Below are 12,384 nucleotides of genomic sequence, written 5' to 3' on the forward strand. Positions count from 1 at the left end.
TGTGTAACATTCAGGTGCATTTGGGGTCGTTTTAAATGTTCCTGTCCAGGGGCATCGCTAGCTTTAGCACTTATTAAGGGCTTAGCCCCCCTTCTGTTAAAGCCCCTAACCCTACAATTATGGTACCCCCTGGGCTGTCATGTAGAGCAGTGAGGTTAGGGGTCAGGGTTTCACCGAGTCGTCAAAGCATGTTAGAAGGCAAGATGGGGGGAATGAGGGGTATTGGGGGGGCTGGATGCTTGAGACCATGGGATGGGCTTGAGGGGGGTTCTTATGAAGAAGTCTCGAAAAGTCCCATCCCCCACAACAGTTCCACTCTTGAAGTCACCTCGTGGGCGGTACGGTGGCGCAGTGGGTAGCGCTGCTGCCTTGCAGTTAGGAGACCGCCTCCACTTCCCAGGTCCTCCCTGTGTGGAGTTTTCGTGTTCTCCCCGTGTCTGCGTGGGTTTCCTTCGGGTGCTCTGGTTTCCTCCCACAATCCAAAGACATGCAGGTTAGGTGCATTGGCGATTCTAAATTATCCCTAGTGTGGGTGTGCGTGTGTGGGTGTGTGCGCCCTGCGGTGGGCTGGCGCCATTGCCCGGGGTTTGTTTCCTGCCTTGTGCCCTGTGTTGGCTGGGATTGGCGCCAGCAGACCCCCGTGACCCTGTAGCTAGGATATAGCAGGTTGGATAATGGATGGATGGAAGTGACCTCGTCAAAGAGTCACAATTTCAGTCGTTTTGTCACCATGACAATCGAATGTCATTTCATGTATAGTGATGAGCAGAAGGGATTGTGCAAATAAAATTCACCACATTCCTGTCGTTGACACAACGAGAAAGGAAGCATCGGCCATTCAGTTAAAATTTAAATAAAGAGAGAAAACACAAAATCACCGGACTCATTCGCTGTCTCATGTGGACATTTTGTGATGCCGCCAGTCGTGTTCTGGTAGTTCACTCCCCAGTTTGTCTGGAGGATGTCTCAGGAACAGAACAGAAATGGGGATCTCCATGGAGCAGAGGGAGAGTGGAAATCCTCAATTCTGCGGTTCTCATTTTGATTTTCTTTCATCTTTGTTAGTAAACGGGGTTACCAAGGTGGCCTCCAACTCTGCGCCTTGTTTTATTATTTAATGACACGTCACACCAAGTCATTGTTTTCACTACTTAACAATATCACACAACCCCCGGATTCTTTACCTTCTCACCTTTACTCAACCTGAATTTGGCAATTCACTTATATCCTTTTTTAATGGAAAAAATCCAGAAGATTCACCAGTCTCTCTGTACGGATTCCTCCAGTACTTCATTTGAATTTCACCCACCATCTCACTCATTTTCCTCTTTTCAGCTTCCTACTTTCTCAGAAATCTCAGATCTCGTCTGTAAGTCTAAGCCATCCACCTGTCAACTGGTTCCCCTCCCTACAGTTCTGGTCAAAGCCTGCCTCCCCTCTCTGGTCCCCCTTATCTCCGCTATAATCCACTCTTCTCTTACAACTGGTTCTGTTCCTTCATCTTTTAAAACTGCTGCAATAACCCCAATACTGAATAAACCTGCTGCCGATCCGACTAATTTCAGTAACTTCCGTCCTATTTCTAGTCTACCCTTCATTTCCAAAATTCTTGAAAAAAATAGCGGCTTTTCAACTTCATTCTTATTTGTCTCATAATAATCTGTGTGAACAGTTCCAGTCTGGTTTTCATCCCCTCCACAGTACAGAAATGGCACTTATAAAAATGACTAACGACCTCCGTATGGCAGCTGATTCTGCTTTAATTCCTATTCTCATCCTCCTTGATCTGAGTGCGGCCTTTGACACGATTTGTCACACGACTCTTCTCAATAGATTATCTTCGATTGGCATCACCCACACTCCACTAGGCTGGTTCAGATCCTACCTCTCAGGCCGCACTCAGTTCGTTCAGCTTAAGACTTTCACATCCCAACCCACCGCTGTCACTTCAGGTGGGCTCTGTCCTGCGGCCCCTCCTCTTCATTATTTACCTCCTTCCCGTTGGCAATATCTTTCATAAATAAAACATTACCTGCGGTGGGCTGGTGCCCTCCCCGGGGTTTGTTTTCTGCCTTGCGCCCTGTGTTGCCTGGGATTGGCTCTAGCAGACCCCCATGACCCTGTAGTTAGGATATAGCGGGTTTGATAATGGATGGATGGATGGACATATAACATTCGCTTCCACTGTTCTGCTGATGACCCCCAGCTCTATCTCACTAGCAAACCTGCTGCTTCCTTTCCACCGTCCTCACTTATTGATTGCATAGCAGAAATCAAATCCTGGTTTTCTTCAAATTGTCTTAAATTAAATAACAACTGACAAAACTGAGGTTCTCCTCATTGGTACAAAATCCACATTATCCAAAACTGATCATTTTCCATTTGTTATTAATAATTCCTCTGTCTCCCAGGTGTCATCCTTGACAGTACTTTATCCTTCCAGTCCCACATCAATAACATCTCCCGGTCTCCATATTTCCACTTGCGTAACGTTAATCGTATTCGCCCCCCATCCCTCACTCCCCACACCACTGCTATCCTCGTTCATAGCCTGGTCACTTCTCGTCTCGATTATTGCAATTCCCTTTTCTTTGGTCTTTCTCACAAATCTCTTTATAAGCTTCAACTGGTCCAGAATTCAGCTGCCCACCCACATCATCACTAGACCCCCTCTGTTCACCACATCACTCCCGTCCTGCAGCAGCTTCATTGGCTTCCAGTTCAGTTCTGAATTCAATTCCAAATTTTACTACTAACTTTTAAGAATCTCCACAGCCTCGCCCCTCCATATCTGTCTGACCTCCTCCATGTTGACATTCCCTCCCGCACCCTCAGATCCTCTTCGTCCATCCACTTGACTGTCCCCTTCGTCCATCTTACCACCAGCTCTGGGACTCCCTACCATCTGAGCTTAGAAATATTGAATCATTTTGACTTTTCAAATCTAAACTTAAAACTTGTATGGTTAAGACGGCTTTTTCTCTTTGACTAGATAGATAGATAGATAGATAGATAGATAGATAGATAGATAGATAGATAGATAGAGAAAAAGGGACAGTCAAGTGGATGGACGAAGAGGATCTGAGGGTACAGGAGGGAATGGCAACATGGAGGAGGTCAGACAGATATTGCTCTGTCTGTTTTTAATTTTGTATTTTACTTTTCTTTATAATCTGTGTTTTGTCTATTGTTTGGTGTCCTTGAGTGTTTAGAAAGGCACCTACAAATAAATAAAATGTATTGTTATTATTATTATTATTATTATTATTATTATTATTACATTATTGCTTCTGTCCCACCAATGACATGGTGCACATAGCACAGATCTCGTCACGTCCTGTTATAAAAAGTATATAAACGATATATCAGAGTTTCTGCTCACCCATTGGTGGTGGGTTAACGGTGGGCTGCTAGTGGGTTACACACTTTTTCACCAATGGATCTCGAACCACCTCATGATTGATTTGCCTTGAGTGGATCCCAGAAGACATTTATATAAAGGAAAAAGTTCATCACCAGTAAGTATGACAAATACTGAAACATATGAAAATATAATTTGTCTTTGTATTACACATTAACTTGAGTTAATAATGGTCACGTTTTGATTATCTTAAAAACACAGATGATTATTACAATAAATATTATTAACTAAGGTCAGATGTTCAAGATGAAGTCCAAAAGGCAACACACATCCGCTGTCCGGTCCTGCTTGGGGACAAACAAGGCCGGTGCAAGTGCAGCTAGTGCTGTTGGGCCGCAGCCTGACATCGTCTTCGTAGCTCTTCCTCCAGAGGCGCCCCCCGGGACATCTGCCAGTTGTGGCTAATTGTGCGTTAATGCTGTCACGCTGGCACACGGAGGAGCAGCGAAGGCAAGTGATCCTCCTGGCCTGTCATGTCAGAAGTGGCCGGCGTGCATCGCTTTCTTTGTGCGATTCTTGACTCCCCACCAGCCACGCGTTCAGACACAGCTCACTGATTCAGTCTTGACATTTTAAAGAGCCGCTTACTGTAAATACTCTTGATTAGGGATTCCCCGACGCAGTTCAGGGCACCCCGGTGGCTGTCGGTGTCACTTTCATCGCCGGCAAATTCCTTCATTTAACTCTACTCTGATTAGACTCCCAGTGGCTGCTAAAAGAAGCTGACATTTCTGGAGTATTTCATTCTTCTTCTGTTCATCTTCTTCTGTCGGGTGTGGTGGTCTCAGCTCACTAAAATCATCTGTCCACACTAAGAGAATTTTATCAGGGGACGTTTTGTTTTTTTTTTACAGTCATTTGGGGGTATTTGCTGTCTAAAATAAAGACAAATGGGATAAATAAAGACATCGGCCATCCTGCACAGCCGCCTTTCTCACTCCTCCATTCAGGACCATCGACACTTGCGCCACTCGACTCAGGGAGATCTTCTACAAAAATGTCAAAAGGTTACTGAACAGCAAATCACAAGAATTTAAATATTAACAAACATTCTATACACCTTATAAGTGTCGGACTGGGTGGGCTGGCATCCCCAATGGGGTTAAGGAAGATATCCTACCCAGCCGTAATGGCAGAATCACACGGATGGAGGCACAACCCGGCTGGGAATGTCCTTTAACCCAGATAATGGATGGACAAGGGACAGATGGGTTTTGTAAGCAATTTGTCCCCCAGCAGACATGGCAGTGCTTCTCTCACTAGAGCCCAGTTTGGACACCCGCAGTGTGGCCTGAAACTTGTAATACTGCCTGGGGGAGCTGTGAGCGATGGGCCTCCCTGTTTTTGGGGAGCTTCCTTATAACTTAGGTGGGCTTGAAGTGGGCAGTATTGTGGCACTGGAATTACCCCTGGGTTCAATATAAAAAAAGACACTGGAGAGTCAGAGTTGGAGGGCAGTGGACAAGGCTCGCTGAGGAGGAGTAAAGGGAGACAGACATATTTATTGGGTCATTTTACAGTGCTGGACTGATTTGAACCTGTGGCCATGTACTGCTGTAAGCCTAGTGTCATTTAATTGATCCTGGAATTGTGATCGACTGAGTTGTGCCCCTTAGTGGGCACAATGCACAGTACGGTTAATACATTTTGCATATAATGTACAGTGAGGTCACAAAATATTGACACCCTACACTTTATTGTATCGTAGGTTTAATTATATGCCATCATCACAAAGAGGCGGGGCCACCTGCCAATAACTCCGAAGGAACTGCCCTCCGCCCTATAAATCTGCAGGGTCTCCCACAGTTCCTTGTGGTTCATTTTGAATGTGTTTAGGAGTTTTGGGGAGTTGCTGTGATTTTCTTCAACCTTGCTTTATGATGTCTGGATTTTTTTGAACCTCTGCTCTCCTGCATGTGTTTTCACTTTGCTGCTCTTCTGTAAAGTTTCAACAAGTGAAGCACCCGGGCACAGGCATTGTCTGTGACTCCAAATGACCAAAGAGGACATGCCTGCTGAAGACATGCCAAAATGATTGAGGAATCCACCATCATTGCTGATTATCCACAAGTTGAAATGACCAAAGGGGGCGGTCCCCTCCAGTTCGATGAAAAAACGATTAAGTGGCCCTCCGCCAAAATGGCCGAGTCTCACGCAGCAATCACAAGTGAGAAATATGGCACTAAATTAAACGACCGGCACCCAGAGGCTGCATCTTAACAGGAGCATCAACTCTCTGTTAAGGAGTATAAGTCCCAGGGGGTCTGCTTTGGATTAAGGGGTCCTGGGAATGAGAAAAATTTGAAAAAAATATTTTTTTGTAAAGTACATTCTGAAAATGACTGGTCATGCATGTAAATTATATATCATTAAACACAGCATAGAGAATATCCGCTGGTGTATTAATACAAATGACACGCGGCCCCCAGTGGGCCCGGGTTATACCAGCTGACCCTGCCTTAGGCTGTGGCCCCCATGACCCTCAGCTGGATCCACTCTCTCCAGAAGGTGTGCTTTATAAACTCCACTTCTATTTCTATTTTTCATGTGCGAAGCTCCCAAAAAGAAAAGGAATGTCAGTGCAAAGATGTGACATTTTATTGGTTTTAACGCACAACGCCGCTTCATGTGACTTTCAGCCAGCCCCTCTCGAGTCCTCAGGGGTGACTCTGGCATCGGCTTCCTGATTCCTGATGCCTTAATGGTGATGAGGGCCCGTGGAACTTCTACCTGCGCTGCCACTGAACCTCATCTGCGAGTCGTGAGCCCAGACACGTGTGCTGCAATGATCCGTCGGCACAACTGCTGCTGCCTCGCCGGAGTTGGCAGTTTGCCCCAAGCTTTGTGACATCACTCAACTCCATGAGTGCTTTTGAAATCGCTGATGCGTAGTAGAAATGGCAGGGGACCGAGTGCTGGTCCGGGGAGAACTCGGCCCCGGCTAGCAGCTGCACCTTCAACCCCACGTGCCTCCATTTAAATGACCCCCCAAAGTCCACTGAGGCCAGCTTTCTGAGTCATCTCTTACATCTGAATGAATGAATGGAATGGCGCCTGGAGACCCGGCTTCAATTCGATGTGGTAGGTGTGCCGACCCTCTCTGTGACTCGGTGGGCTTTCCTCTGGGATGACAAACTGGCGTGAGGAATTTGTGATGGACCAGGGACAGCGACCACTTGGTATCAGATGTGCTCTGCAAAGCCATAATGAGCGAGAAAGGGATGGCTAAGTTATTCAGTTATGTTGGTCACTCGTAGAAGTCCATCTTACCGGAGAGGAGAGCCTCTGCAGGACCTGACCATCCATGTGTATTGCATTGAGAAGACATCTTTAATTGCAATCTCTCTATTGTGGTGGGCAGCCAGTAACGCCCAGAGAGAGGAAGGACCGGAGGAGAGAGTATTTTTAGGACAGAGGGCAGCCCCCTTGGTTTCCAGCAGGGCCATGGGTGATGATGATGGGAGCTCAACCCTGTTGGAACCTGTCGACACTGCCAGGGGGGCACATGGACATTTCCAGGGCCTTATTTGGGGAAGTGCTGCTGGAAGATGTTTGTTGTTCACCTGGAGTCCTTCAGGGTGCCCTATTAAAGGGGGCCAGCACCCACCATTCAATGGCCAGAGTCGAGAGGAAGAGGACAAAGTCTGAGGAGGAGCGTAGGCGGATGGCCTGGTGACAAGAAGGGACTCTGTGTTTTGCGGTGTCTGTTTTTTGTGCCCTTTAAAAGTGTAAATAAATGCGTGGTGTGTGGCAAACTGGTCTCCTGCCTGTCTGTGTCTGGGTTGGCTTCACACTATTTATTTATTTTTGCTAAAGGCATTTCATTTCTACTTCTTGTAGATAAAACACACCATGTGTTTGGGGAGCAAACCTTAAACAGACAGGAACCAGGCCAGGATTTGATGACTAAGGAGAAGGTGACGGGGCCGGAAGATGTTGTGGAGAAAGTGAAGAGATTGGGATTGAGCCTCATTCAATAAAATGGCCATGGAGGGCTCTGAAGCCAACTTAGACAGCACCCTGAGCAGAAAGTGACGACGTGGTGGAGACAGTGAAGAGACTTGGGACTTAAAGTGACCAGGATGGGAACCCCCTGGCTTTTCTTTAAGTACTGCCCCCTGGTGTGGTAAAGCTGTGAATAAATCATTCCTGCAGATTCAGATTTTGCCCATTCACTTTGGCTCTAACTGACCATTTTTTTCCTAAAAGTGGTCCCCTTCCATTTCTTGGAGCTGAAATGCATCGCTAATTTCTCTCACGGTTTGCGAAGTGAGCAGTTTTCATCAATGGCCCTCCACAACTGAGGTGGACGTGGGGCTCGAAGGTCATGAGATGACATTTATCACTTTATCTCTGTCGCTTTTATTTGTTTCCGTCTCCTTAGGCCACGTTCTAAACACTTGGCATCCATTCTCTGAATTGCCGTATTTCATTCTTCAGTATTCCTGGACTTGCTTTTCCTTGTACCCCTCTCTGGACTTTACCTCAGAATGTCACACAGTCTTCCAAATGTGACCTGACAGGTGTGTATTCACACAGAAAGGCGCCATATGAACCAGCCTCCTATGCCCCTTCTCTGGTGGGTCCATTGGGTCTTCCACATCATTTTCAGCTCAAGGCTCATATCCTGTCCACTTTCTCGTCTTCCACTGGCCCAGATTTCAGATTCCGTTGTCACCGCTAATCTAACTGATCAACTACATGAACTTGTTCGTTACGTGACGATTGCAAAAATGAAAGTTTCAAAGACTTTTCAGCCATAGACTTGCCCATTGGTACCACGGGTTTGTTTGTTGCCCAATAATGTTTAAGCCCCGCCTTACCGAGGTGTTGAACTGCCCACTTGTTCCTGCCCATTTGCTCACATCTGGCCCTGCGAGTCCACACAATGGCCCCCCGTCACCTGTGTACAGTCCTTGTGGGCTCGCGTGACTAACCACATGCTAGGACGGTGGCACAGCGGTTAGAGGTGTTGCCTCACAGCTACAGGGGCTTGAGTTCAAATCCCCTTGAATCCAGCAGAGGGTCTCAGGGGCTGCAATGCCAAGTAATTGAAAGTCCATTGGTGTTCACCTCTCCTGCTTACTATTGCTTGCGTCAGCCTTCTCCCCCCTTAAAGGTCTCCCTTTGGCACAGCAGAGCGACGCACACAGCCGTGAGTTTTCTTGTGTCCTGTTTGCCGTCTTGATTTTCAGAGTTTGAAGTTTCCAACACAGAAAAAAATCAAAAATGTAAAAACTGCTAGACGGTAACCCAGTGACGACAACAGCAAAGATCCGAACTGCAAAAATAATTAGAGGGAAACGTCCAAGAACGATGGCGGGCTCCGGGAAAGCCAAAGGGTGACACCATTTTTGGGAGGTACCCTGCGCCACAATTCGGGGGCCATTTCTCGTTGCTCCATTCTGCGTGTAAGTCACCACGTCTTAATTAGCAGACTCTTTTAATGGATATTCACTCGACTCGTAAAGCAACACTAAAAGGGCGCAGATGAATTTATTTTATGTAACTGTGTGCCTGGCAGTAGGCTTAATGCTAGAAAGCGAAAAAAGAAGCCGATTGTTTTGGACTTAATTACTCTATTACAGATAAGTACCTTCAAAGCACAAGTGACTGATTTGGCAGTTTTAAAAATGTATAGTAATGTACTTAGAGAAGGTGGCCGCGGCATTATCTGTGATTAAGACATTAAAATAAAAGGGGTCTTCAAATCACAGGTAAGCTAAATTACCTCGCCGGTAGTTTTTTTTCTCCAAGCTCTCTCTAAAAGAAGGGAGGCTTTTTTTTTATTTCCCAGTTTAATTTATTTTAGTATAAAGGTCTTCATAATGAATTGAAACAGGGCAGCACAATCAAAATACACAGAAAAAAGAAAAAACAAAACACTGCAAGACGTCTGAGAAATGCAACCCAAGACACACGAGAGACGGAGAGAGGAGTGCGAAGAAAAGACGAAGAGCCGTCAATAATCTGGGGGGCCTTGTGGGACCCCAAGAGTTTTAAGGACTCCATCTCTTTACAAGAAAACAGGAGAGCGCATCTATCTATCTATCTATCTATCTATCTATCTATCTATCTATCTATCTATCTATCTATCTATCTATCTATCTAATCCTGCCATCTATCTATCTATCTATCTATCTATCTATCTATCTATCTATCTATCTATCTATCTATCTATCTATCTATCTATTCTGTCAAGCCAAGCAAAATGGCTCCTTTTATTAGCTAACTAAAAACATTACAACATGCAAGCTTTCGAGGCAATTCAGGCCCCTTCTTCAGGCGAGATGTAATACAGAAACTGGAGTTCCCTGTGTTTATATACACACTAGGACAAGAAACAACATCGGGAAATCTTCAGTCTTTATCTATTCTGTTAAATCTCTGATCAGCTCATTAATGTGACACGTGGTGGTTTGCTGAGGCTCCTCATTGACTTTCTTTCTTTTTCTGTGCTGTGAACACATCTGTGTGCGCTGAGACCTTTGAAAGTACATAAAGCCTAAGATACTTTAACATATTACTTTATATTTATCCATCCATCCATTTTACAACCCGCTGAATCCAAACACAGGGACACGGGGGGTCTGCTGGAGCCAATCCCAGTCAACACAGGGCACAAGGCAGGAACCAATCCCGGACAGGGTGCCAACCCACTGCAGGACACACACACACACACACACCCACCAAGCACACACTAGGGCCAATGTAGAATCGCCAATCCACCTAACCGGCATGTCTTTGGACTGTGGGAGGAAACCCACGCAGACACGGGGAGAACATGCAAACTCCACGCAGGGAGGACCTGGGAAGTGAACCCTGATGGGTCTCCTAACTGCGAGGCAGCAGCGCTACCCACTGTGCCAACATATATATCTGTTGTTATTGGTTAGGTTTCTGTGGTTAGAGGCTTATTTGGTCCTTATTGTCACAAGGGCAGAGTCCAGGGAAATTCTGATTTGTGCTAATCAGCCTGTAGCAAGTCACCACTCTCCTGTGGCATGACTGGTGAGTATAACAACATTGAAACTTTTGTCTTTCTTTTCTGAATATGAATATTGTTTTGTGCATTCATTTTATACTTTTGTTTTACGCTACATTCATTTATTTGCTCTCTATATTGTGTGACCTGTTTTGCCCTTGCTGAACCAAAGGAGTTCAGGCCCCCAATATTGCCACTGTAAGCTTTCATAATGGGCCATGTATATACATATATGCATACTGCTCAAAAGAATTAAAGGAACACTTTTTAATCAGAGTATAGCATAAAGTCAATGAAACTTATGGGATATTAATCTGGTCAGTTAAGTAGCAGAGGGGGTTGTTAATCAGTTTCAGCTGCTGTGGTGTTAATGAAATTAACAACAGATGCACTAGAGGGGCAACAATGAGATGACCCCAAAACAGGAATGGTTTAACAGGTGGAGGCCACTGACATTTTTCCCTCCTCATCTTTTCTGACTGTTTCTTCACTAGTTTTGCATTTGGCTACAGTCAGTGTCACTACTGGTAGCATGAGGCGATACCTGGACCCTACAGAGGTTGCACAGGTAGTCCAACTTCTCCAGGATGGCACATCAATACGTGTCATTGCCAGAAGGTTTGCTGTGTCTCCCTGCACAGTCTCAAGGGCATGGAGGAGATTCTAGGAGACAAGCAGTTACTCTAGGAGAGCTGGAGAGGGCCATAGAAGGTCCATAACCCATCAGCAGGACCAGTATCTGCTCCTTTGGGCAAGGAGGAACAGGATGAGCACTGCCAGAGCCCTACAAAATGACCTCCAGCAGGCCACTGGTGTGAATGTCTCTGACCAAACAATCAGAAACAGACTTCATGAGGGTTGCCTGAGGGCCCAAATGTCTACTGCGCCCTGTGCTCACTGCACAGCACCAGGGAGCTCAATTGGCATTTGCCATAGAATACCAGAATTGGCAGGTCCACCACTGGCGTCCTGTGCTTTTCACAGATGAGAGCAGGTTCACCCTGAGTATATGTGAAAGACGTGAAAGGGTCAGGAGAAGCCGTGGAGAATATTATGCTGCCTGTAACATCATTTAGCATGACTGGTTTGGTGGTGGGTCAGTGATGATCTTGGAGGCATATCCATGGAGCGACTCACAGACCTCTACAGGCTAGACAACGGCATCTTGACTGCCATTAGGTATCAGGATGAAATCCTTGGACCCATTGTCAGACCCTACGCTGGTGCAGTAGGTCCTGGTTTCCTCCTAATGCACGACAATGCCCGGCCTCATGTGGCAAGAGTATGCAGGCAGTACCTGGAGGATGAAGGAATTGAAACAATTGAATGGCCTTCACGATCCCCTGACTTAAACCCAATAGAACATCTGTGGGACATTATGTTTCGGTCCATTAGGCGCCAGGTTGCTCCTCAGACTGTACAACAGCTCAGGGATGCCCTCATACAGATCTGGGAGGAAATGCCACAAGACACCATCCGTCGTCTCATTAGGAGCATGCCCCGACGTTGTCAAGCATGCATACAAGCTCGTGGGGCCACACAAGATACTGAAAAGCATTTTGAGGAGCAGAAATTAAGTTTTTGAAAAAATGGCCTAGCCTGCCACATCTTCATTTCACTCTGATTTTAGGGTGTCTACACAATTGAGCCCTCTGTAGGCAGAAAACTTTTATTTCCATTAAAAGACTTGGCATCCTTTTGTTCCTAAGACATTGCCCTGTCGTTATTTGTATAGATATCCAACTTCATATTGAGATCTGATGTATCTAATGTGTTTCTTTAAAGTGTTCCTTTAATTTTTGTGAGCAGTGTATATATATTATCACGCATGTGCACATGGGAAACAGTCTAAGGGTCTGAGTGAGTGTAATTCTCCACTGAGACATGAGGTGTCGCTGTCTAATAGCAATCTCTCTTCTCCTCCTTCTGCAGATAAATTCACACCTCTGGGGCTCGGCCACCTGGAACCACCTTTTTT

Source organism: Polypterus senegalus, chromosome 16, assembly GCF_016835505.1.
Source record: "Polypterus senegalus isolate Bchr_013 chromosome 16, ASM1683550v1, whole genome shotgun sequence".
Lineage (NCBI taxonomy): Eukaryota > Metazoa > Chordata > Cladistia > Polypteriformes > Polypteridae > Polypterus > Polypterus senegalus.